Source organism: Lacerta agilis, chromosome 9 (assembly GCF_009819535.1).
Source record: "Lacerta agilis isolate rLacAgi1 chromosome 9, rLacAgi1.pri, whole genome shotgun sequence".
NCBI lineage: Eukaryota > Metazoa > Chordata > Lepidosauria > Squamata > Lacertidae > Lacerta > Lacerta agilis.
In genome coordinates, this window is record NC_046320.1 from 22,791,732 (window position 1) to 22,819,178 (window position 27,447).

The window sequence follows — 27,447 nt, forward strand, 5'->3', positions numbered from 1 at the left end:
TCTGTAAATGTATTTATCAAGGGAAAGTGTTCATCAATATTCACATATATTAGTATGTGTATGTAAGCCAAAACACAACTCTCCTTTAAAATTCGCACTGCTCTGAATTTTGCAACACATTTCTCCAACCAAACAAAATGAATAAAATGCTTGTGTTAGGGTTAAAATGTCAGTGTGTGTTAAAATGTCCATATTAGTGAAAACAGCATGCAGAAATGCATTATATATGAGGAAAATCTTTGGGGGGAAATGTATGCATTAGTCAAAATTACACACAATAGAGAGAAAAACTTTCTGAAATATCACTGTTTCCCCTTCATCATTGTATTCTGTTTATTATGTATTAATTTCCACTTACTGTGAGTTGACTTGGAGGCCAGTTATCAGGCAGAAAGAAACGACTGAAATATTTTAATATTTTATATGAAAGTCTCTTATTAATATTGATCCAGTAACAAGACAATCAACAGGAAGCCCTGGAGATAATTGACTTCAGATACTACTTTTAAAATTATTGGGAGAAAGATTTGTAGCTAATTGATAATTTTGGGAAAGGGTAATATATCATGTTTATATTTATGGCCAAGTTATTACCAGTAGTTTTCAATATATCTAATAAGAGTTATGAGTAATTGGTGTCAAAACAAAGCTGATGATGATACACGTGGCATAACAGTTATGAGGAGAGCACAGTGTTTGTTTAGTTCAGGCGCACATTTTTAAATATTTTAGAATATTTAAATAAGCTTTCCATGCAGATATGTCTGAACTTCACTCACCGTTCTGTCAAAACAGACACACATCACTTTGCATATGAATTTCTCTTAACACCTTTTGTTAGCATCAGCAAAACAGTCTACGGAAAATAGTGCCAAGGATGTAATCCTGCAGCTGCCATTTGGCTGGCTGGAAGAATAAAATAAAAATCAGTGTGAGTGCCACTCCATTGGCAGTGAGGGAAGCCCAATAACTAGACAGGACATGGGCCACTGGAGTCTCCCGGGCACATCTGCAGGAAGCTTCACAGATGTGTCTCAATTGTGATGTTCTGCCAGAATTGGAGGCCAAAAACTGTGGATTCTGGTGGTGTGTCAGGGAAGCTCATTGATTTACAGGAGCCTTGGTCCTCTCATTCTTCCAACATGTTCCTAAAAATGACCTGAAACCTATTAGCCCTGGATAGTTAATTCCCTCCTATTATGGTCTATAGGAAAAGCGGGGAAGGGGGAGAGGGAAATGGAAGGGGGGGACAAATAGGGAAAGCTGCCATCCACCTGTCTCCCTGACTGCTGTTAACTGGAAGGGCTTGGATGTAGCATGTGCTTTACCATGGATTCTGTATTCACCCCACATAGGAAACACTCAATAAGACTCAATAAGACTCTTTTGCTTATAAAGGGTCTAACACACCTAACAAAGAAGTATGAAGTCTGTACAGTCTCCTTTGATGTCATTGGTGACTTCAGAGCTGATAGTCCGTCCCTGGAGACTAATGGAAGTAGATAGTTTCCTGAATGATCTGGGGGTTTTCCCATTGGATAGAAATAGTGATGCTGTCCTATTGGATGGTGAGATGAGGAGAGCTGGCCACTCCTGAGTGTCCTCTACAATCCTGCACAGCCCACACTAGTCATCTGTCACCAGGGCGTACAATCATTATTTGTTTCTGGAAATTTGTTTCCTAAATAGCGGCAAATCAAGCTATTATACACATGTTTACTCCAATGTAAGTCCCACTGTGCTCAAAGGGATCTACTCCCTAGTAAATGCATTTGGCACCTGCAGTTGTAGTATTCAGCTAAGAAGAAGAATCACCTCCAGTTATTTCCCTATTTAAAAAATGCAATTTTCATAGACCCCTAGTATTTTCTGCATTGTAAAAAGGAGGTCAGTGAATATAGAAAGCTTTTGATGTCAGTCCAAGAAAGCTGTGATTGTCACATTTGTTTCTCAGAATTCATGTAGAGTGGAGACCAGCTGTAAACTGCATTATAAAACATCTGGCCTTGCTATGGGGACCAGATTATGCAACTCCTCCAGGATCAAGGAAACACAAGGAAGTCAACAATGTAAGCATGATGCTACAGTGCAAATTTTATCCTCTTATAATCTGAAGGAGGCAAATTTTGTTCTTTTTATCCTAAATTGAGGCTGAATTTAGAGGACAAGGATGGTTGGGTCTGATAATTTGTAGCTGTTAGTTTCACTCAGTTTCTCATTACAGTGGAACCTCTACTCACAACCACAATCTGTTCCAGAAACCTGTCCTTATGGCGAAATGGGTCACTGGGAGAGGCGCCGTTGCACGCAGGCACGGGCGGCAATTACCCGCTTCTGTGCATTCGCGAACAGAGGCAAACCCACCGGTTACTTCTGGGTTTGCCGCGGTCACAACTTGGAACATCCACGAGTGTAGGAGGTTGTAGGTAGAGGTTCTACTGTATTCTAATAACCAGTCCAGTTTCGGCATTTTGAAAAAGCATTTTCAAAATGGTTTTAGAATTTCAGTGCACATTTCTCTGAAAATACACATTTGTATGCATTTCTGCCTAATACATACATTTATTTATTTTTTGCAAATAACTTCCCCTCATGTTAATGTTATTTTCAGTAATATATAATCATTTTTATGCATATTTTCCCCTATCAGAGTGGGCAGACTTGCACTGTATGTCTGAACTAACATGCATTTCTTCATCATGCGTAGGAACTTAACAAACACTCCTGAGAGGAATGTAGCATTTTGCGTGGAGTCAGGACATTCATCTATTTACAATTTGTGTTAAACCTTTACCCTCATGCCCAATAAAGAACTTTGCAAACCAGGAAGTAGAAAAAGCTTGTTGCTTTTTAACACAGGAAACATGTGCATATGTGCATATGTGTATGATGTTTTAGACAGCAAAGTTACAAATATGCAGGAAGCAAATGATAGCTAACTTCTCCTTAGCTTCAGTGTGGACTTTGTAGAAGTTCTGTTTTGCACCTGTGCTCCTGTTTCAGTAAGGATTCAGCTATACAGCTGCAAATAAAACATTTTAAGTATGTTTTAAGTGCAATATACAACATGATACTAGATGGTGATGGTGAGCCATATGGAAAATTCAATGTATTTTTTAAAAAAACCCTTTTAAAAAAGCATTTTCAAAATGGTCATATTAAGTATATTTCAGGGTCCATAGTTAATAAGACTAATTTCTGGCCCACCTTGGCAATGTCTTACTGCAGTAAAAGCAAGAACCAAATTAGTTTTTAATGTTTCAACAGCAAAACAAACTCCATCCTCCTGAAATGCTGAGTTCAGCATCTCCAATCTTAGGCAGAGGATTCAATTCTAAGCAGTTGTTTTTGTTTTTATTTTTGGTAAAGCTGCTGTTCATAACAGCTTTTCCATTTGTTGGCTTCCTGCTCATTTTCAATGTAAATGCACCTGGGACCTGCTCAGTATGCAGAAATGTTTGCTTCGGTTTATAGAATCAACAGCGCCGTGAATTTTACAAGACAACACTCTCAATGGTAGCAAGCCTCCTCCTCCTCCTCCTCCTCCTCCTCCTCCTCCTCCTCCTCCTCCTCCCTATTTTAAGTTGTCAGCAATTCACAGATACTCTGATTTTCCTTAGAAATATTTGATCTGCCCACCTCCAAAGCATTCTACCTTGGGAGCAGGATATGGGCATGTTACTGGACTGATGGGAGAGTTTGGGGGGTGGGGTCAAAACCACAACAGTTCATGAGCAGAGCATGAATCAACATGTCAGAAAGGAATCCTGTTTGGTTCATGTTTTCTTGGGGGAACCTTTAGGCTGCCTACTGTGGGTGGAGCTACTATTTGTATGGCCCACCTGCTCATAGGAAGTTCACAACTCTTTGTCAGAAAATGGATGATGAATAGAAATTTTGTGTTTCAGAGACAGCAAAATGCAGATCTAAAGGAAATCCCTTGCCCATTTACTTGGGTGTAAGTCACATTGAACTTTGTAGAGCTTACTTCTGAATAAACATGCACAGGGTTAGACTATTAATGGGGGTTTGTTTGGATGTCTGAAAGCAAGGGTCATTGTGCAAGTCTATACTCAGAAATAAAACCCTAAATCTGCAATCCTCTACATATTTACCTGGGACTGCCTCGGTTGGACTTACTTCTGAATAAACATGAATACAGTGTATTGTAAGGTTGCATTTCTAAACATGCCCAAGTTGATAAGGGCCTTGTAAAATAATGCAATAAATTAATTCAAGAACCTCAAACCCTGGCCCAGCAGTGTATGTGCAGCCAGTGTAAGCATCTGAGTACCAGACTTATGTGCTGGTGATAATCCCACCCCCCCTTCAACAGTTTAGTTGCAGTGTTTTGCACCAGCTGGAGCCTGTGAACTAGGCCCAAGGGTAGCCCCACACAGAGCACATTGCAGCCATCAAGTCTTGGGGTTACCAATGCATGAGTGCCAAACTATCCCTGTCCAAGAATGGCCGTAGTTGGTATACCCAGTGCTTTTCCCCCTTAAAGAACATACAAACAAACAAACAAAAAACCACGTTTAGGGGTACTCTCATTTTGACTCAAGAAAATCACAATTTTATAGTTCAAATTGGGAAAAATAAATACAGTAAATGGAGAAAAGTACATAGAACATGCATTATTCATATTGAAATACTGCCCTTCAATGAGGCCAAACTTTCATCAGTAAAACACCACACATCCACATTCCACGCTGCTTCACACATTAAAAGCTTGCTTCTGTCTGAGACTCGGGAAACACTGTGACAGGAAATGAGGCCACCATTGGGGGTAGCAACGGAACTGACAATTGACCGTGCTATTCAACAGAACTGACGATTCACCATGCTAGAGAAAAACTAATTTTAATTATTATTATTTTTAGTTTCTTCACCCATTAGATTTACAAAACGTTTAGGGGTATGTGTACCCCTGCATCCCCTCCAGAAAAAAGCATGGGTATACCAGCCATGATTGGTAAAAGGCACTCCTAGCCATTGAAGCTATCTGAGTCTCCAGGGACAAAGATGGATCCAGGAGCAACTCCAAACCAGCAGATGCATTAGAAGACAAGAGAGTCTTCTTTGTACTGGCCCTATTTTGTGTTCATTCTATGCAAGAGCCCATTTTAAATCTTGTTTAGTAAGGTGCCTGTAAAGCAGTTAGCAATGAACACTTCAGATACATTTTCTTTTTAGTGCCAAAAATGCAACAATTCAACTGTTTTCCAGTGCTGTGAAATTGCTTGTTTTTAGTACCTGCTTCTTCCCCCAATTGCTCTTATTATGATTCTCCTCCCCCAAATCAGTCTTTTTTCACGTTTTCCACCTGCCGCATGAGTGAGTGACTCATTCTAACTTTTTCCTCATGGCAAATATTGTGAGCAAAATCATGACGGACAAGTTGACTGCCATCCTTTTAAGAACCATCACTTTTTGTTGTAAGGCAAGAGTAGGGAATTAATGAGGAGAAGCTCATGGGAAAACAGGAGATTCAATATGCTACTGAATTTCGGCATGGTGATGATTCACACACACACACACCCCAAATTTAATATTTTATTGATTTTGTTAAAAAGTGCAAATGTAACAAAAAGAAAGAAAACAAAGGATAAAAAACGTGAACCATAAAGCATCACAGCCCGAAAGGACAAAAGTACAAATGTGCAGCACATCTCCAAAGGCATAATAAAATATTGACTCATACAAAGAATCCCTTTACAAATAACAACAATACATAGTAATAGAAATATTCTCCACCTGTGAGCTTCATAATTCTTGAGAATAAAGGTTATATAAAAGTCTTAAATGAACCAGACAATTGCATATACTGGTGACACCGAGGGACCAAGTGCCTCAGCGTTCATGTAAGAAATAAAACCATGCCACATAGCAAAAAACAAAAACTCAGCCCTGATCTTTGGAAACATTTAGTTCATGAGATATCTTTTTAAGGAGGGCAATTTGCCAAAACCCAAAGAACCAGTACCAATGATGTGGCAGCCTCTCCAACATATTGAAGGATGCATAAGGGAGAGCTGCCATTTTGTAAGGTGCCAGCCATGGACCAACTAGTTTTGAACTGACAAAGACCATTGCATTGCTCAATCTGTACAACCTAATTAGATTCCCATGATGACTTTTGACTCTGCCCCACCAAAGAGGCATTAATAAGAAATTTGTACAATGTGGTGATGATTCAGAGCAAGAATTTGCCCAGCTCACAATCCATGGACATATACTGAACCAAGCACCATGCCTCTCCCATTCCACACTTGTTTCATATCAAAGGTTTTGGATCATTATTTGTGCTTCCTTTCAGAGATGCATTCACTTTACACAGTGATAGAGGGGGTTGTAGTTCAGCTAGTCTACTCTGCTGGATGGAGGAAATCCAGAGCTTAACCATTCCTAATGGATGTCTATCTGGCTTCTGTCTGAAGACCAATACCCCTCCAGGTAATTGGTTCCATTGTTGATCTGCTTGTTGAACATCAAGATTTTTTTCCTGGTGTTTAACAAAAATCGATCCTCCTTAAATGTTTGGGCATCAATGTGCCTGCCAACGATTTCTATAGTGCTCATGAAAGGTCTCAGTAAATAAATATCTCCCCAAAAATCTGCATCAAACAAGAGTCTGTTTGCTCTTTCTGCTCAGTTCCTGTTTGTACTGGCTCTCCTACTTTGAACATATGCCCACATTTCATGCTAGGATTAGCGAGCTATCCTTCCAACCATTCTGAACAGGGTAGGTGGGCCAAGGATTGCTATCTGAGAGCAAGTGCATCATCAGTGGCTGATGTAAGTGCCTTTTCCTCATTCATGGTATAGCTGATGGCTGCACAATTTCCAGATCCTCCAAGTGTCCCTATTTTCCAGGGACAGTCCCTGATTTACAGAAGCCATCCTGGTTTCTGATTTCATCCCTATTTTCATCAGAGAAATGTTGGAGGGTTACGCAACCCCCGAGCCAAGGTGGTAAGCAACTATACAATGTTTAAAAGACATCTGAAGGCGCCCTGTATAGGGAAGTTTTTAAAATCTTTAATGTTTTATGTTTTAATGGAAGCTGCCTAGAGTGGCTTGGGGAACCCAGTCTGATGGGCAAGGTATATTTATTTATTTATTATTATTATTATTAAATAAGGTAAAGGTAAAGGGACCCCTGACCATTAGGTCCAGTCGTGTCCGACTCTGGGGTTTCGACGCTCATCTCGCTCTATAGGCCGAGGGAGCCGGCGTTTGTCTGCAGACAGCTTCCGGGTCATGTGGCCAGCATGACAAAGCCGCTTCTGGCGAACCAGAGCAGCGCACGGAAATGCCGTTTACCTTCCTGCCGGAGCGGTCCCTATTTATCTACTTGCACTTTGACGTGCTTTCGAACTGCTAGGTGGGCAGGAGCTGGGACTAAGCAACAGGAGCTCACCCCGTCGCAAGGATTCGAACCGCCAACCTTCTGATCAGCAAGCCCAAGACTCTGTGGTTTAACCCACAGTGCCTATTTTCATTTGAGAAATGTTGGAGGGTATGATTGTCTGTCCTTGTCTGTTTTTCTGCTGCTTGGGATGTGGTAGCCATTTTGTACCATGTCATGCGCCACAGCTGCCATTTTGTGACTGGTGACCACAGCACTTTCTCAAAAATCAAAATATGCTCACTGGCCCTGATGCATAGGTGGGTGTGCTAGGTCAGCAGGAAGATGTCTTGGCTCTTCAGTGTGTGACAGCCCTTTAATTTTTCTCACAGAGCTTTTTGGGAATTATATTTCAACGGCAGAGGAAGGCAGTTTGGGTGACAGTGGCTTGAGTTTGAATTTGTATGAAAAAGAAAAATGTCCCTCTGCTTTTTATCTATGTCCTGTTTACTGAATACAGCTCAGACAAGTCTCCAATGGTTACTTTTTAAGAAACAGTTCCTTATCTAGCTCCACTCAGGGAAAATGTGGCCCTTGGGAGCAATCTTTGAGCTTCTTTGATCAAGGACTGAAATCTAAGTTAAAGCTCAGGCAGGGTCCCATGTGAGTGTTCCCTGGGGCTTTGATTTGGGAACTGTGAAAACTCTTGAATCCTAGTTGTTGTCCTGCTATACTCTTGTGAAAACACAGTCTTTGATGGCCATGATAATTCAGCCTTCAGAAAAAACAGGCACTTTAACAGGTTTCTCTCCCTCCCCCCCCTCTCTCTCTGAAAGAGAAATGCTCATTGTAGGTCATCTTTGGAAATCTGCACTCTGTGCTGCCCAAATCAGGGTGCTCTCTAGAGCTATCAGTTTCTCAGACAGGTTCAATTCAAGGGTCTCTTAAGGTATGTTTTCTATTAATAAGAGAAGTCTGAAATGATTACTTCCTCGCCATATCCATTTTTTCTTTGTTTTCTTCTTAAGCAACAGAGAAACATGTTATGAATAACAAACAGTAGGTGGGTGAATTATCTGAGAACTATTTGACATTTTTTAAAAAATCAAAGGTCACAGGACTCTAAACATTAAAATGCAATAGTGGTGGAGAGAAACTACAGATGGAACAGTCTGATGTTTATGTGAAGTTTGCTCACTGAACTTTGCTCACGGAGCCTGGAATTTTCATTCACCTAATAAGCCACAATCATTATGGTAGTTATTGATTGTCACATCAGAGCTCTTCCAAAGGAAGACAGATAAAAATGTTCTGTTAAGTTACTACCCTATTATAATTGATTTGTACGACACTTCTGCAGGTGACTGTTAAGGACTTGAGCCAAATGTAGAAACAATGAACTCTGCTTGGCTGCATGTTCTCAGAGGTGGCTGTTTGCATCCACTTTGTGATGCAGTTAAGTAATTTTAAACTCTAGGCTTAATCGTATCCATGCTGAAGCCAGGGGTGGGGGATTTCAATTCTGTTTTCATTTTAATGAGAAACGACACAATTTGCACCAATTCATGCCTTAGACGTGAAGCAAAATACAGCTATCCTTCAAAATTCACAAAATTTTTGTGATACATTTTCCCAAGCAATGTGTACTAAAATGAATATATCAGGGGTTCGTTTGCATAAAAATGTCCGTATTGGTAAATCGAATATATTAAATGCATTCTATTAAGGCGACTTGCTTGCAAAAATATGCATATTATTAAAAACTGCATATAAAAATGGGTTTATTAGGATAAATTAGCCCTAAAATGCTGATGGATTTTAATGAGGAATTCCTTTTAAAATTGTAAATTGCTGCAGAGACACGGAGAGTTTAATTTAAGATTGGAAAAATGAAAAACTGAGAAAAATCAAAACTGATGGATTTATCCATCCTTAGCCCCACCCTCTTCCCATAGATGGCAATATGCAGTGCTTTTTTCCTTAAAAAAGGTTTAGAGGTGCTCTCATTTTGACTCAATAAAATCACCATTTAATACAGTGCTACCTCAGGTTACAGGCACTTCAGGTTACAGGCGCTTCAGGTTACAGACTCCGCTAACCCAGAAATAGTACCTCGGGTTAAGAACTTTGCTTTAGGATGAGAACAGAAATTGTGCAGTGGCGGTGCGGCAGCAGCGGGAGGCCCCATTAGCTAAAGTGGTGCTTCAGGTTAAGAACAGTTTCAGGTTAAGAATGGACCTCCAGAATGAGGTACCACTGTAGTTCAAATCAGGGAAAACAAATACAGTAAATGGACGAAACTACAAAGATTCACAAAATGTTTAGGGGTATGCGTACCCCCAGAAAAAAGCACTGGCAATATGTATTGCTCCACTTATTTCATAATAAATATTATTTGGAGGCATTTATTGTGCTGAGCAGCGTTCTGCCCCATAGACCTTCCCTACATCCACTTTGATCAGACTGAGAAATATCTCAGCTTTCACCTGTGCTGAACAGGGGGTCATGGCACCCAACGCGATGGGCTGCAAACCATCTGGGTAAGCGGCCATTACTTGCTTAACATTTGTCAGTGCAGAAGAGCCTTAACACCTTCCAGCAAATGAATTTCTAACTCAGGCATGGCCATACTTTGCCCTCCAGCTGATTTTGGACTACAGTTCCAATCATCCCTGACCACTGGTCCTGTTAGCTAGGGATGGTGGGAGTTGTAGTCCCAAAACAGCTGGAGGGCCAAGTTTGGCCATGCCTGGGCTAACTGTATTCCACACTGCTCCACTCTAACAGTCAAGTTTGTTGCCCCTTTACACACACACACACACAGGTTTAAAAAAGGTAAAGGACCCCTGGACAGTTAAGTCCAGCCAAAGGCGACTATGGGGGTGTAGCCTTCATCATGCTTTCAGGCTGAGGGAGCCGGTGTTTGTCCACAGACAGCTTTCTGGGTCGTGTGGCCAGCATGACTAAACTGCTTCTGACACAATGGAACACTGTTATGGAAACCAGAGCACCCGGAAACGCTGTTTACCTTCCCGCCACAGCAGTACCTCTTTATCTACTTGCACTGGCGTGCTTTTGAACTGCTAGGTTGGCAGGAGCTGGGGCAGAGCAATGGGAGCTCACCCCATTGTGGGGATTCAAATCATCGACCTGAACAGCAAGCCCAAGAGGCTCAGTGGTTTAGACCACAGCGCCACCCACGCATACACATATGTACTGTAAAACCTATAGATCTCAACTGAAGCCCTCTTCATCCAATGCTCACATGCAGAGGTCAAATGCATATAAATGGGGCTCTAGGATAATATACATTTAGCCCTGCTGCAATGCCACCTTGCTGTTCCTTCCTCCACCTTTGCCATCACCATGCTCATGATAATAACTGCAGAAGGGAATCTCTTGTGTGATGAGGTTTAGAAGCCTAATCATCCCGCGTTCCAACTCATGAGGGGAGCCTTCAGCTTAGAGAAAGCTGTCCTCTGAAGACATGGGTTGTATCCAGTGTTGCTGCTCTGCCCATGCAACAGGCCTCTGCCTGCACAATGGAACTTCCCTCACCTCTCTTCTTCCTTGAAGCACCCCTCCAGACACACACATGCACACCGTCAAAATTTGCTCCAGAGGGTTTGGGGACCATTTTGAAAATGTTTTGGAAGTGTGTGAGGAGTGGTGAGGAAGGGAAGTCATACTGCATGGGCAGAAGACTTATCTTGAACACAATGAGTGCAAAGGTGGAGGCAGGAAGAGCAGTGGGGCTTTGAGGGTGGGGCTAAACAAGTGGCCCCAAGCCCCCTTTCAACATGCTTGAGCTCTGCATGTGACTAACAAAGAGGGTTTTTTGCTGAAGTAGATGTACGATATGGGTGTGCAAAAGGGAACAACAAATCGGACTGTTAGTGAATGGAGTATTATGGAATGCAGTTTGATATTCATTTGCTGATAAGGCTCTTCTCCATTGAAAAATGTAAATAAACACACAATTTTGTCTCTGCTTTGCTCGCTCCATGCCAATATAATATATGAACTTTGGGCATTCCAATCACGCTGAGCCGGGGAATTAAGTCCAACAATGTGTTCAGTTTGCGCTGATGTGCTGAATGAAGCCAAATGGCATGTAATTGCAATTCCCTTCTAAGAAGAATAAAAATGATCATTGACTTCTGAATTGGTGCTTTATACTTTCCTTTGAAAACTCGTTTTATCTGTCTCTAGAATAGGAAGCAGAATGAAGCTGCTTTCTACAACTAGTTAGCATACCTGACACACGCTATGCGCTGGGGTTATCTACAACATTGAGTGGGGAAGAGAAACCTATCAGTTGTTATTAACCATCATGGCAGCAGAGACTGTGACTTGGATGGAACCAAAGTTCCTGTGAGAAAATGTGAATCTGCAAATCATGTTGTGCCCTGAAAAGTTGCTCCAGAGAATTGGCAGATCCTTCAGTGTAGGAAACTCCTAATTTAACTGGGTTTTGTGAAATTGGGTAAGGTATATTTGAAACACCATTGGAAAAACCTGCAAATGTCCCGTTCCATCCCCATTCTGTCCTGTTTTATCCCTTTTAGTGATGTTTTTTGTGACTACTCCCTTTGCCAGTCCTGGCTCTGACCCCTTCAGTTGCCTTTCAAGGTAAGGAAGGATGCTGCACTCCACAACCTCCAGGAACCCTGATTTACAGCAAATTTTAACGTTCGCTTACGGGTTTGGCTCGATGTGCATGTGCGCAGCCACACACATATAGGACATGCCTAAAACAGTCGCTGCCTGTATGCATTTTCCTTCACATTACTTATAGGCATTACAATGGCCAGGGAGATGGAACTTGTAGTGCAGGGCTATAGTCTGACTCTGATTCCATCAAGCCCAGCCAGCATGAGCAATAGTGAGGGATGATGGGAGTTGTAGTTCAGCAATATCTGGAGGGCCACAAGTTCTTCATCCCTGATGTGATCCAACAACATATGGAGAACCTGGGTTGTAAAACACTGCCTTAAGCAACCTTCTGGCCTGTATCATGATGGCTTTGCACTGTGAATGGGTCACTCAGGTGGGAAGCTGAGCAAAAGAACCATTTGACTTCACTGAGTTTCATTTTTAGATGCTTTTCCTTATCCTCATATATTCAGTCATACTTCTTTTTCACTTCCCACACACCCCATAATTGGAGAGCGCAAACACACACACACACACACACACACACACACACACACACTTTCTATTCCTTTCTCCCACTCCATCCCCTTACCCCAGCATCTCATAATATACAAAACACTGTTAGAATAAAAAGACACTTTAAAAAAAACGTAAAGTTACAAACTACATATATTAAACGTTTTCTGTGCTGCCACACAAAGCTTTTATGAGACTATTTTACGAAGGTCTGTTACTGTGGGATAATAAATAATGTGAGTCATCAGCTCTCTGCAAAGTATTTGGGAACTGAAACGCTAAACGAGTGGGTTCCCTTTTGCAGGTATTTTGCAGGAAACCACATGTTCTTACTTTCTGATGTTTGCAAAACGGAGACCAGAGACCAGGTACAGAACTGCAGATTGCTTCCTATATCACTATCAATGCTCATAATCTTACTTCAGGGTGATTTATATCTCGCTGTTTAACTGCCCTTAAATGGCACAAAACAATTTTCCCCTTGATTTCTTCTTTGCTAAACAATTTAGATTTCCATATTGGGTGAAAATACGTGAGATCCAGTTGCACGCCTGAGGCAGCAATCCTAGCCACAAGAGGGGAGTAAATCCCGTTGAACTCAGTGGGACTTATATCTGAGTAAACACATTCAGGATTGCTCTGAACACCTGCAGACTTTCTTGCAATTATCCTTTGACTAGCTAAAGACATGCCACTACAGCACGCATGGAGCATATTGGAGAATGAACATATACTGTAGTGCAAGGATCCCTGGGGGGTGCAGTGGGTAATCCCATTGCAGAAACATGTTCAATAAGTGCTGGGCTACTGGGCTACTCTCACTGGCAGAGAGAAGCATCCACCCCCTTTTGCAACAGCATTCCAAGTTGCAGAACTGTGTTGCTCTTTACTTTAGGGAATGGTAGTTGTTTGCTTATATAGGAGAAAGGAAAGAGGGACCCCTAGGGCTGCCACACGTCCGGGAATCGCTCAGAAAAATGGCGTCTCAGTGGACTTCTGCTGAATCAGCAAAATGTCTGGAAAACCCCGGACACATGACAAGCTCAACAACTCTGTCCAGATTTTCACTTTTGGGAATATGGCATCCCTAGGGACACCACTGAGGTGGAGCTAAACTACTCTCTTCCCCGGGTGATCCCAGCTACTGAGAATCAAACCTTTTTCTGTTTGCATAATCCTAGCCCTAAGGTCCTAACTTTTAAAAATGTGGCTAATAATTGTTACTGCTGCATTATTATTGGTGTAAGGAATCAGATTTCCCCATCATCTGGATCTGTCCCCAACAGTAGTGCCAACTTGAATAAAACATGGGGGGCAGGTAAACCCTGACCTGCATAACAATCACTTTAACATTTAAAACCCTTAACAGCGTGTGACCATATTCCTTGAACAATTGTATTTTCCCATATACTGTAAACCTACCGGGTACTTAATATCCTTATCAGAAGCCCTGTTCCAAGTGCCCCTGAGGTTTGTAACCTATGGAGCGGGGCCTTCTCGGTGATGGCAGCACCCCAGTTATAGAACTGCTTCTCTAGAAATGCTTACCTAATGGTCTTTTCAGCACCAGGTAAAACATTTTTTAATCAGGACTTTTGAACAACTTTTGGGTTCTATTGTACATCCATGCAGTTAGTTGTTCTGTTACTTTTCCCCAGAAAGAACAAATATTCTTGATTTTTTAATTGTTCTGCATTGCATTTTTAATATTTAATATTATTATTTTCTGGGCAATGCAATCCAAAAAATTTATGTTATTGGACTGTCATACAAATGGGGCAATCCAAATTCCTTTTGCATTGGGCTGGGGGTGGGGTGGGTTTGCACTTGGTTGGGAGGGTGCCTGTCATGAACTAGCTGCACAGCTATGCCCTTGGAAGCTGGAACAAAGAGCACTATGAGTTTATATGGCATAAATAACAATATTCTAAGCTTGAATGCAACTGAAGGTTGGGTCTGATTCGCTGTGGATAGATTGTGCTTCTTTACAAACAAGAGGAAGAGCAGAGGCATAGGATCATTGCACAGTGTTTTTTTTCCAATGTAGCCTAATTGCAAGAACACCTGTGCTGAATAGCTTTATGCTGATCAATTTGCAGAGGGTTTAATAGCCCTTAAAATCCCTCATTTCTTAACTGCAGTGGGCCACTGCTGTTTGCACATTAAGCTGGGAAAACCGCATGTATATTTCAGACAGAAGCTGTTTGCGGGACTTGTTTGCCAATCAAATGCCCTACCTGAAACTTCTAGCGAGATGCTTACTCAAACACTTCTAACGACTCTGCTAATTAATGAACTGAATATTATTGAAAGCTTCTTGAACTTTGCAGTTGGGAGTAGATTTGTCTCTGTTGTGTGTTGCTAAGAGGGATTGACATTGGGAAAAATAACGTGTCAGCATGGCAAAGTTATTTACCTGGCTGCAGGCTGGTCAGCTCCACGCACACCCTTAAGACAACACCTTTGAAAAAGAAAAGAAAAGCATAAACCTCTCCCCCACCACCGCTAGTCTGGGATATATGTGTTTCTTTGTTGGCAGGAAAAGGGAACAATAATTGCTGTTTCATATTTTAGCCTCCGAATTGCAACTGCATAAACAACAGCATTACAGAAAGCTTTTTTTAAAAAATAAAATAAAATCTGTCAGCCTTGAACCATTAGTAAACATTACAAAATAACTATAAAAGTGTTTATTGGTATCCTTGGAGTAGTTGGAAAGGGAACTGTTTCAAGTATGCTACTCTTCCCCTGAGTGCTTATAATATGCAAGGTTCCTTTGGAATAAAATACCAAGGGGAATATATAATAGCTAATCTGAAATGGGGAAAGGGATATCGTGTGACCAAAGAGCTCTTTTCAGAGTTGTGAATCAAATCCAAGTATTTGTTTCTTGGGAGAAATATGCAGCACTTGTGCTTATGGATACTTATGGATGGTACAAATATCCATGATTCCTGCCCCCCCTTTCAGCAGGAATACTACATAGCTGCTGCTGCAAATAAAAATCCCAACAGGAAGCAGGCTTGAAAATATCATTGCCAGATGCATTGGCAGAGAAAAGAAATGAGATGATTGGAGGGACAAGCTGAATTTTGTATAACAGTACATTATCCACATGTGTAATGTAGATTCAGATTCTTCATCTAGAGGTGTGTAATGGAGATTCAGTTTCATATTTAAAAACAGCATGCCTGCATTTGTTGATAAGTATCCTGGCTCGTGGTGCCAGCAGGTAGGAAGAAAGAAATATTTGTGGAAATAAAAAGACAGGTTTTAAATGTCCAACATCAAATGTGATTTGAAACCAGGATTCTGGGCCAATTAAACAGGCAGAAATAGCTTGTGGTACAGTCACAGAAGGACTGTGCCATTTCAGAATGCAGACAGAGGGTCACACATAACCATTTTTATTTTTTTCCGGAAAGAACATTATTTGTCCAAAACAAATCAGACACACAACCAGGCACGGCACATGCTGTTTTGCTGATTGTGGCGAAACAGGAAGTGCTGCCCTGCTCGGCTGCCACCAACATCTACCTGCTCCTTCCACTGCCACCTGCTTTGCGACTGCCGTGTGTCGGGCTACATCTGCCACTGGTGGAGAAGGCATTACCATCAGAGCTGATTTCAGGCTAGATTGCGCTGATTTGGGGTGAGATTTCAAACAAAATGGACGTGATCTTTCCCTAAATCAATGGTGCTTCTCCACATCTGGTGGTGGCAGCAGGGCAGGAGGATTGCCTGCGGGGGTGCCATCTGGTGTGCCCTCACCCTTGCTAACAGTTGGGCCAACTCTGCATACAATCATTAATTACAGAAGACTGAATTGTGTTCTTCCAATAGTCGATGAAAGGTTGCTGATTCCTTCATAGAGCTGCAATTCTCAGAGTGGCTCCACAGTCAATCCTTCTTTCCATAAACTCTAGGAATTTAACTCTGTGAGGTAAATAAGGGTCTCCTGACAACCCCCAGCACCCTTAACATATCTTCTTAACATGCCAGGATTCTTGGGGGAAAGCCTTGACTGTTGAAAGTGCTTCAGATGTGCAGTACAGATGCGGACACATTCATGTAACACATTCTTTCATTCTTTTGTACTCGGGACCGGAATGTGGCTTGCAGGATGGGGCCTCACTCATCCTGTACAAAATCTCACTAGGACCTCATATGATTAAACCACAAATTATACTCCAAGCAGGAACCAAACTGCTGGGCAACAGTCTTCTGACCTGGCTGTACAGACTTTATACCATGCTCAACGTATTTTGGGTGTTGGAATGGTTTGTCTTACGCAGTCATTAAACCGCATTTCAGCTTGGCTGCCTTAACTGCAGTGAAGAATGTTCAAAAAGGATGGATGGGGCATAAATCTTGTTGAATGTGAGTTTATGGTGTTGTCAGTTATTTGAAGAAGGTGAACGAAGGTGTTTAAATTGCAGAAAGTGACATTCTTTTTCATGCATGATGACTGAGAGGCATATCTGATTTTTGTCATAATTCATAAAAGGTGATTCTGAAAGGAGAAGGTAACCCTGGAGGGCAATAAGCAACGGGTTCATTTCAGTAGGCCAGAGAAGCTTCTAGCTATCAAATATTATTCTCTCTCTCTCTCTCTCTTTTCCTCTCTTTTCCTGGTATTCTGTAATTGAACAACTGGTGTTACTTATTCTGAAAACCCATGTCATCTCCCTGAAGAGCTGAGTAAGCGCCTTGCCAGAGATTCATAGTCTAGCAAGCAAGTCCCTGAGGTAACAGGAAACATGTGGCTATACCTATTTGCGCGCCTGTTCACTTTGCTTTCCTCTTTCACAGAGAATCCATCAGACTGTTTTAGCCAGGTGTAAAAGGGAGGGTGTCGACATATCTGCTAAGCTGTCTGGTGTGGAGCTGTTGTTAAGCAGGCTGCTCAAGGTGGTAGCAGCAGCCGCAGCAGAAACACTGGAAACATCTCTGAAATGTGCCACGCTGCCTGGTCCTATACTCAGGAGCAAGTCCTATTAAGTTCATTAGTGCCAGAGTGCTTTCTTGATGGGTAAACACCCTACGCAAGTGAGAACAAGCCTCACTGAACTCATCGTGGCCTGCTTCTTTGTTGTTGTTGTTGTTGTTGTTGTTGTTGTTGTTTATTACATTTATATGACTACAAAGAGCTTGAAGTAGCATACATGGTTCTCTCCACTTTACTCCATATTTTAGCCTCACTGTGTTGTCTTTATTTATTTATTTTTTACTTAATTCTGTTCCATAAAAACCCATTAGAAAAGATCATAGGCTCTGAGGATGATCCAAAGCGGTGATCTTTTTAAATGGGTTTTAATAGAACAAAATTAAATCAGAAATTAATGAAACACACATTTCTGGTTATGATTTGGATAAGAACTCTAGCCATCAAATAATCTTCCTGACCACTTTACTTAAGCAGAAAATTCATATTAAAAATAATTGCAGCTGGCATTTCCCTTCCTCTAAGAACAAGTGGTGTCTTTCTGAATTTTCATTTTAAAAAATAATAATTTTTTAAAAAGATTTTCCTCGTTTACTTCAGGTTGTGTTTTCTTCAGGTTGTGATTTCTACAGATCAGTTACATTTGTTGTGAGACATTGGTGTTATATGCAGAAGAGGGTTGGGGGAAAAGAGGGTGGGTGGGAGAGAGGGGGTTGTAAAGCTTATGTTCTTTTACTTAGTGTATGTGTAGGGTTTTCGTGTCAGCGTCACTTGGGTAGGTTCTCAGTGCCAGTTTCTGTGGTGTTAGGTAGCATCTGTAAGTGAGTTTCAGAGCGAGTTCTTTTCTTTTTGCTGATATGGAGTTAAAGGGAGGTTTAGACCACATTCTAGTCCATTGGGTGGGGTTAATTTCATAGCCTATGTCATTCTCCCATTGTTTTTTATTGCATCAAGGGGGGTTGTGGGGCTTTGGAGCAGTGTTTTGTATATTGTGGATGCCGTGTCCCGTTGTTGTTAGAAGAAGGTTTTCAAAGGTGGCTGTTGATTTTACTACTGGATTGTTTAGTTGTGGTGTGCAGTTGGTGGTGTATTAGCCAGGGTATTTGGGTGTCCCTAGTTTGTTTTGTATTTCTTGCATCGGTATGGGTTTGTTATTTTTGTAGAAGTCTGCTTGGCAATATACAGGTAGGCCTTTGGCTTGCAGGTTTTTATCTGGAGATTTTGTGCTGCATGGTGGAATAGTGAGTGGTGAGCCATTAGTTGGGATGGGGAATTTTCCTTAACCAAGACAAACTGTTCTTGTTTTCAGGCCTCTGTGTCAGACAGCCTTCTCAGCCACTTAGTGGCATTCATAAATTAATATGTACATACTGATATCTGTCCGTCTTGAAGATAATGATGCCTGACCTATTTTGAAGATATATTTCAGACTGACAAGTAGTACGTCTGCTGGTGCAGAACCAAAATGTATTTTCACACAACAAAGCAGACACTGCCTCTTAGAGGTGCACTTGCTTTCCAGTTCCACTACCTATAAAAATAAGGTTAGTGTTGACAGTGAAAGGTAACTGAACTGAGGTCAGTTCTGAGATGTAAAAAGAACAATAGCAAAAATACTGTTCCTTACCAGAGATGAACAAACTTCAATAACAAATACTAAAGGGGGGAAATTTCAAGCCAATAAAAAGGATGAAATGCTGGAATTTGAGAAAACTGGCTGAAAAACAAATTACTGATGAAAATTCATTACATTTTTTCATTTTTAAAATTAAAAACACTCATTCCATTGTTAATGTAATTAATATTCTATTATTTAATTCAGGGGTGGGCAACTTTTTTACCTCAGGGCTTCATTCCACCCATGCCAGTGGTAGGCAATGTAAAAGTAGGCACAGCAAGGGATGCGATTCTTGCCCTTTATACCGTGGGCTCCATTTCATACACTCAAAAGCCAGAGACTTGTGTGCATGTGTGCACACACACACACACCACACCTCCCCACCCAGTCATACAAGATATATTATTGAAGTTCACAGACACATTTGAGCCAGGCAAAAACTCCCCAGGGCAATGTGTATCAGAGCTGATGAGGCATGTCCTATGAGGAGAAGCAATGTGGCCTAGGTAGAGTACCATGGCCAAATTGAGGGGTGTGAAGGAGTGCATGAACCCCCTGGGCCTGAGGTTCCCCACTATTAAATTAATAAATATTGAAAGTATCTCTCATATAGAGTAGGCCAAAACCAGCAAGAGGCCTCAGGAAGTGGTGTTGTTCTGCTGGTAGGACAACAGTTGCTCCATCAGAGGTTCTTCAACCTGCCCACAGAAAGTTCTGCTGGAGTAGGTGTTCTACTAGCGGGTGGGCTGTGGTCTAAACCACTGAGCCTCTTGGGCTTGCCAATGAGAAGGTTGGCAGTTCGAATCCCCGCGATGGGGTGAGCTCCCATTGCTCTGTCCCAGTTCCTGCCAACCTAGCAGTTCGAAAGCACGCCAGTGTGAATAGATGAATAGGTACTGCTGCAACGGGAAGGTAAATGGTGTTTCCATGTGCTCTGGTTTCCGTCTCGGTGTTGCGTTGCACCAGAAGTGATTTAGTCATGCTGGCCACATGACCCAGAAAGCTGTCTGTGGACAAACGCCGGCTCCCTTGGCCTGAAAGTAAGATGAGCGCTGCAACCCCATAGTCATTTTTGACAGGACTTAACCGTCCAGGGGACCTTTACCTTACCTTCTACTAGCAATCTTCTGCCAGTGGAGCATGAGAAATAGGCAGACCAGGTACATGCTGATCACACCCTAAGTTCCTTTGTTTTCTCTCACACACCCCAGGAACCGGCATAATTCATGCTAGTCTGGGTTGGATGTAGTTAATTCCCTTCCATTTGCTACCATGGGAGGGGTGAAGACATTTGTTTACCTCACCTCCTGCCTTGTCCACAGTGAAAAACAGGGCAATGAATGTGGTGTTTGCTCCACCAGTGGATCTCCTCCCCAGTCACTGGACATGAACTGCCCATTGCTTTGCCCATTATTAATACCATTTTTTCCCCAGGCAGAGTCATTTAGGATAACCATTATTACTAGTAATATAGGGTCCCTAAAGTGAGCAGAACTTTACCTGGAGAGAACTGTAATGGTGGTGGGTGAAATAGTTATATGTCTTCAGGAATCTGATGGGTAGAATGTTTATATTTGTTTGCTAGGATCTGCCAGGACCATAAAAAGTCCAACTAAGTTTTCTCAGAATGAACCTAAATTTGTCATGCCCATTCATTTCAATGGGTCTGCTCTCAGTATGACTAACATTGAATGCAACCTAGAGTTTCTAAATATATTGGTAGGGCATGCATCCAAAAATAAATATGTAATAACAGTTTTTTAGTAGGTAGATGTCCTGTAGAGAGGGTGTTTTTTCTGTACTGTTTGCTACATAAAAACTGCCTGGTGGACTCATTAATTTGTTTTGCCTGATATTCTAAATACCATATTTAACAACATGGCTGTGATAAAACACTTCATTTCCATTAACAGCTTTTTAAGTTAGAAAATTATTTCCAACCCTGCTACATCAAGGAACCGTAGCAACTGGATGAGTAGAAGACTATTATTTTGACAGGTTTATTTTTATAGTCGGCGCTTAAAAACCATTTTCACTTTCATTGCAGGCTTGGTATTTAAAATTTATGGAGATTCCTTTTTTTAAAAAAAGTACTTCTAACAGGGCTGTAATTACTCACCATCATTCATATTTCTCCCCTCTTATACTGTATATAAATCTTCAGGTCAAACTATCTTCCTGGAGCTTATTTAAAATTGATCTAAGGTGATGTAGATTTTTCTTAGTGCTACTTTTTATCTCTACCTCCAAATGTGCTCCTCAAATACTATGAGGATGAAGTATGTATCTGTTTCACAAAACTGAGCTCACGGACCTCCTTAGCCCATGTCTAACAAGGAGGAGAGCAAGATTGTTAGATGGAGAATGCAGAAAGGACACAAACTTAGGCCAGATAGACATCAGGGTTAGTATTTACATCATCATGACGTGATGGTACACAAGTAGGAATTGTAGAGAATTCCAATGAGAACAGAAATGAGAGTGGAAGACCTTTGTCTATTCTTCCCATATCCAGAATGGAAACCAATCCCAAAATACAATCAATATTCACTATTGTTGCTTTCATAATTGATTAATCTCCCCACCCCCCACAATTTTTACCATATTTCCTTTGCATTGAAATAAACAGAGTGGTATAATGCAATGACAATGTAATTTATGTAAGTAATTATCTAAGTTATGCAGCTGCACCACAGTGGACTGCAGGATGAATAAAACATCGTTTTTGGCAGAAGACGAACTGTAGCAGAACAGAAACATTGCTGCATGTGGTGAATGCAGAGTGAAATGGAAAACAATGTCTTTTTACATCCCTATGCATGTCAGAAAGGGAAAGAAAATGGGAACCCCCATATTTATGGCTAAGCAGGCAAAGAAGGGCTTTACAATGGTAAAATTCTATCCTTACTGTCACAGCTATATAGCTGTATTAGTGCCCATCTAAGTAAACCATGTTTGATGAAATAATTGACTGTGATAGGAAGCAGCAAAGAGTAATGAATTAGCAGTCTGGTGTAGGCCAAATCACCAATTTAAAAGTATTGATGAGGAAGTGGAAGAAAGATTTATAGGTGATGTATTGGCACTGTCGACGTTTGGCTGAGATAAATGGAAAAAGAATAAAGAAACCTATTGATCTGTTGTTAACTTAAAACAAGCTTCCCTATAGCAAAGAAAAGATGCCAAAACTCAATTGCAAAATCCTCTGCTCTGGTACAGTCTTGTTTTCTATTCTTATTTTTCAAGGATGAATTTTTCAGCTATCTTATGGGAAGATCTACACTGGATTGGGTTTTTGAAAGAGTTGAACTAACATCCACACATGCGCACATTGAGACACTTTTCACAGAACCTTACAGAGGTTCCGGTGGTCTGTGTTTGCCTTCCCCGTGTGGTGAACTGCACTGAACTGTAGGCAGCAGCATTCTCAATGAATGAAGAAGCTGAGCATTGGATTTTTCTGGGCATGAAGGAGTGTAAAGATGGGCACACCCTCCCCATCCACCTCATGGCCCCAATCCAGGGGTCCCAAATCAGGCGGACCCAACCTGGGAGCCACCCACCACCCTCCAGATCCAGTCCAGAATTAGTTCAGGAGTGGAGCTAATGTTTAATTTGTTGTGTGTGGGGGTTTTTTTTTTTAATGGATTAGGCATACAGTGAGGAGGAGAAAGAAGATGTATCTTCTTTCCTCCACTCCCAACTGAGAATGGGGGACTCAATTCTGTGGCGTGTTTTACAAGCAGGTTTCCTACAAGGTCTGCTGAATATCTGTTAGCCAGGGAAGTAAAATGTCTCAGAAACATGCACCACCCTGCTAGAAGCTGGAGTGGCTGCTTTGCAATCTGCTGTTTGATATTAATCAAACATCTTCCTCCATCAAACAGACTTTTCTCCATTGTCCATTTCTCCCTCTCTAAAGATGGAATGCTCCACAGCAGTAAATATTAATTTCACTCTGACTGTTGCCTGTTTCAAGACATCCTGTGCACTGAGCAAATTTATAACAGTGCTGTGCCACATTAAATCTATAAAACATCTGCTTTGATATAATTACCAGGAAAGAAAGAGACAACAGAGGATAATTAATAACTCAGCTGCATGGGAAACCCAACTTTCCCAGGTGTCAGTCCTTCAGTTGTTAACAGGATGAAAGATTCCCTGCTCAGTTCTAAAGCATAAGTTAAATCACGGCAACACCAGGAATTTTGCCCTCGAGGCAGCTCCTTGCACTGGAGAGAGATCTCTGTATTGCGTAACCCAAATGTTTGGAATGACCCTAGAAGCACAGCCTGCCCTGGAGGCAGGTTGTCCTCAGAACAAGTATGAGAGCTCTGCCCTGCAGGTAGCACGTTGCTGTGCTCTGCCAGAAAGCTGCCTCAGGAGTTCACACTTGGATATTAACTATGCCGACAAAATTGGTTTGCACCAAATGAAAAACGAAGACTTCTGCATTAGGGAGGACTGGCTCAGGGCGTTTTGTTGCCCGAAATGAAGGGCAAGATGGCATCTCCACCATCTTGGGGGGGGGTAGCCCAGGAGAGGGCATTCTCTGTGGCAGGCTCTAAGTTGTGGAACGTTCTTGCCACAGAGGTGCATCCAACTCTTTCATTATACAATTTGCAGTGAATACTGAAGACGCACCTCTTTACCCCGGCTTTCGATACTTGAGATGCATATTTGCAGGGGCCCCTTTATCTCTGTAATTTTAAGTTGTTTTTAACTGTTTTTTTTAATATTGTATAATGTTGTGCTTTAATGTTAATGCTGTGTTTTAATTGTTGTTGCCTTCCCTGGGACCCTAGGGTGAAGGGCAGGTATTTAATCGTAGTACCAGCAGCAATGGGATGCAAGTGGCGCTGTGGTCTAAACCACTGTGCCTCTTGGGCTTGCTGATCATAAGGTCAGTGATTCAAATCCCCGTGATGGGGTGAGCTCCTGTTGTTCGGCCCCAGCTCCTGCCCACCTAGCAGTTCAAAAGCACGTCAAAGTACAAGTAGATAAATAGGTACTGCTCTGGCGGGAAGGTAAACAGTGTTTCCATGCGCTGCTCTGGTTCACCAGAAGTGGCTTAGTCATGCTGGCCACATGACCCGGAAAGCTCTCTGTGGACAAACGCCGGCTCCCTCGGCCTACAGAGCGAGATGAGCACGCAACCCCAGAGTTGTCTGCGACTGGACCTAATGGTCAGGGGTACCTTTACCTTTACTTTTTACCAGTAGTAATAAAGTCAATGGTAGAGCTGGTCCTAGCATTAAGACAAGCAAATCAACAATCTGATGAGGAAAATTGAAAAAGAATTGCTCTCAGGAAATGTTGGTTGTAGAGATCCCACTGAACTTCTCCCAAGCCAGTCTCAGAAATGAAGCAGCAGCAGGGACCACCATCTTCCTTCCCTCTGCCTCTGGATCCACAGCCACACAAAGTTTACTTTGAGTCACCTGGCCTCATCGTGATGTCATGAGATTGATAGGCAAGAAGCCCCACCCACCTGTTAAAATGGCTCATGGAAGGTGGGGGAAGTTGAGGTCGTAAATGGTACTACATAGATGTTAAAAATGTGTAGCTGGCAGTCAAACTTTTTTGAATTTACCCCAGAAGCATTTGCCTCCCGAAGCACAATTTTCTAGACTTTGGGCTCCTGTCAAGATCCATTGTTAATTTCCTCTTCATTTGTTTTGACTGGTTCTCATTGCAACAGCATGGCAGCCTGACAGCAAATCAAAATTAAACCTACAAAACAAAACAAGGGACTTCAAGTTAAAGATTGCATCATCGGAATTAGCGCAGGCAATATTGGTTCTTCTCCAAACTGCTATTTGTTTTTGCAGGAACATATTGTTCATTGTAATTTATTAGCTTTTTTTAATAATAAAAAGATAGTACTTAAGAATGTCAAAACCCAGGAATTCACCACAGGTTGTTTCACAAATGTAGAGGTGGGGGAGAAAATTATTTCAGTTTGCATTCAAAGGATGACACTTAGAGATGAAAATACCTAATTTTTGCTTTCCAAAACAATATCTGAACTGAAACACAACCGTCCCTTGACAATTTTGCAGTGCCATTCTCCAGCCAAGTAATGTGTACAAAAATGCATATACTTGGGAAAAGTTTGCCTATAAATACATATACTGGTGAAAATTGGATATAAAAATACATTATATTAGGGGAAGTTGCTCTGCAAAAATGTGTATATTAGGTAAAACCACATGCAGACACTGAAATGGTGATGACTTTTCATGAAGACTCTTAAACACACACACACACACACACACACACACACACACACACACACCAAGTGGTGCAAGATTCCAAGGGTTCTATCTGCTTACCCAGGGTTTGGTTTCCTTCTGAATGAGGGACAGTGAGACTGTGATGTCTTTATGGTATATGGTTTATTTACACATATATACAACCTGAGCCTACAATGGAGGGGTTCACAGCATTAACAACCCAAGAGGAACTCGCTTCTCCAATAGTCACAACCTTGGATTCCACCAGAAATCAGGCATGGCTCTGTCTCCCAGCTGCCCCTCCTGCAGCCTGCCACCTTCTAGTTCACATAACTTTTCAACTCTCCACGCTAGCCTTTGTCTTGCTAACTACCAGTGAGTTAAGGGAGGGCCCCCCACACATTTTCTGTGTAGCACAGAACCCCTTCCTATGCTAACTTAATGTCCTATGCTTAGAAGGCCATTACTTCACCAGGAAGCTAGCCTGGCTATTCTAGGAATTTAATACAGGAATTAAAAGGGGAGTCAAGCAAATACAGAACTGAATTAGTTAAAAAAAGAGAGAGAAAAAAACTGAAAGAAACAAAAATTGACAGATTTTTCCATTGCTACACACATATATGTTTACCATCTGATGACTTCATCTGTGCTTAGGAAGTGAGCTAATAACACAGATTGAATCCTAATACAGTCATATCTTGGTTCTCAAATGGAATGTGTTCCGGAAGTCCATTTGACTCCCGAAAACGTTTGAAAACCAAGGCAGCCAATCAGAAGCCACTGAACCCATGTCAGATGTTCAGCTTCCAAAAAATGTTTGCAAACCAGAACACTCACTTCCGGCCAAAACGTTTGAGTTGCAAGGCATTCCAGAACCAAGGTATGACTGTATTGCCTTACATCAGCTAAACTGCAGTGCTTTTCAATTGGTTAAGTTCATATATTCAGCTGCCAGTCACAAACTTTTAACATCATTGAGCAGTGAGAAATCAAGCAGTGTTCTTGCACATATGGTGATGCAGCTCTGTGAGATGCTAGCTGCAACAGCCATCCATTCTACATTTTGGTGCAGAGCTTTGGTGCACAGCAAACATAATACTTTGAGCACTGGGTTGGGTCATGTGGAGCTATCCTCCCATTTGCAGAACAGCCCCTTCTGTTTGGGAAAGAAACTTGTATCTAGAGTGGGGTTTTGGAAACGGAATGGAAGAGGTGTTGTGTTAACCGAACCCGCAATTACCCTTGTACTCTTCCCAAACTGTTCCAGAGGGTTCTCACATTCTACAAAGCAGATCTTTAGGCATTTCAACAAGGAATCGGCAAAAATCACTCCTCTCACATCCATTTTCACAAACCAAGAGTGCCGAGTTCTGTGGTCTCTGTCCCAACCCTCTGCATTCAAATTAGAATTCATTAGCATTCTGACAGCCTGCTTTCTCCAACAATTCAGAAACCTCATCCCAATCCATCAAGGGATATCTGCCTGTTGTGAATATTAAAAGGAGGTTTTAATGGCAAATGAAGGGCTTAGTTTCATATTAGTCTTCATATTTTGGGGAGAAGAGGGAGCAGGGGAATAACTTTATTCACAATTTTCAGATATACCCAAAGCAAAACAATTATTTTCATTAATATTGCATTAAAAAGAAATAGAGATAGTGCCCAATGCAAATGAATTTTCAATTGTGTTAGGCAGAGCTTACCATACTTTTAGGAGAGCTTGGTTAATATCAAATGAATCACTGTGCTCTCATCTCCTTGAGTAATTAAAAAGTGGGAAATACGATTGCAAATGGGGTTTTGATGCCGCATCAGCAAATCTACGGTAACCAAGGAATGATGGACTGAAGCAGTGCTTACATATAATTTGACTGTCAATGCAATTTTAGCAGTACAATAACACCAAAGTACATACATTTTAAATAAATCATAGCTTTTATGCAGCCACATTGACCTGTTTGAAGAAAAGAATACATTATTTTACATATGTCAATCATGGACGGTGAAAAATCAATTTTACATATGACTGGCTCTGAAAAGAACAAGCATTGTGCATAATTTGTGGGGGAAAGCAAAGTAATAATTTAGCCTGTGGTGTGCAGGAAGATAGAAATTATGCCAAAGT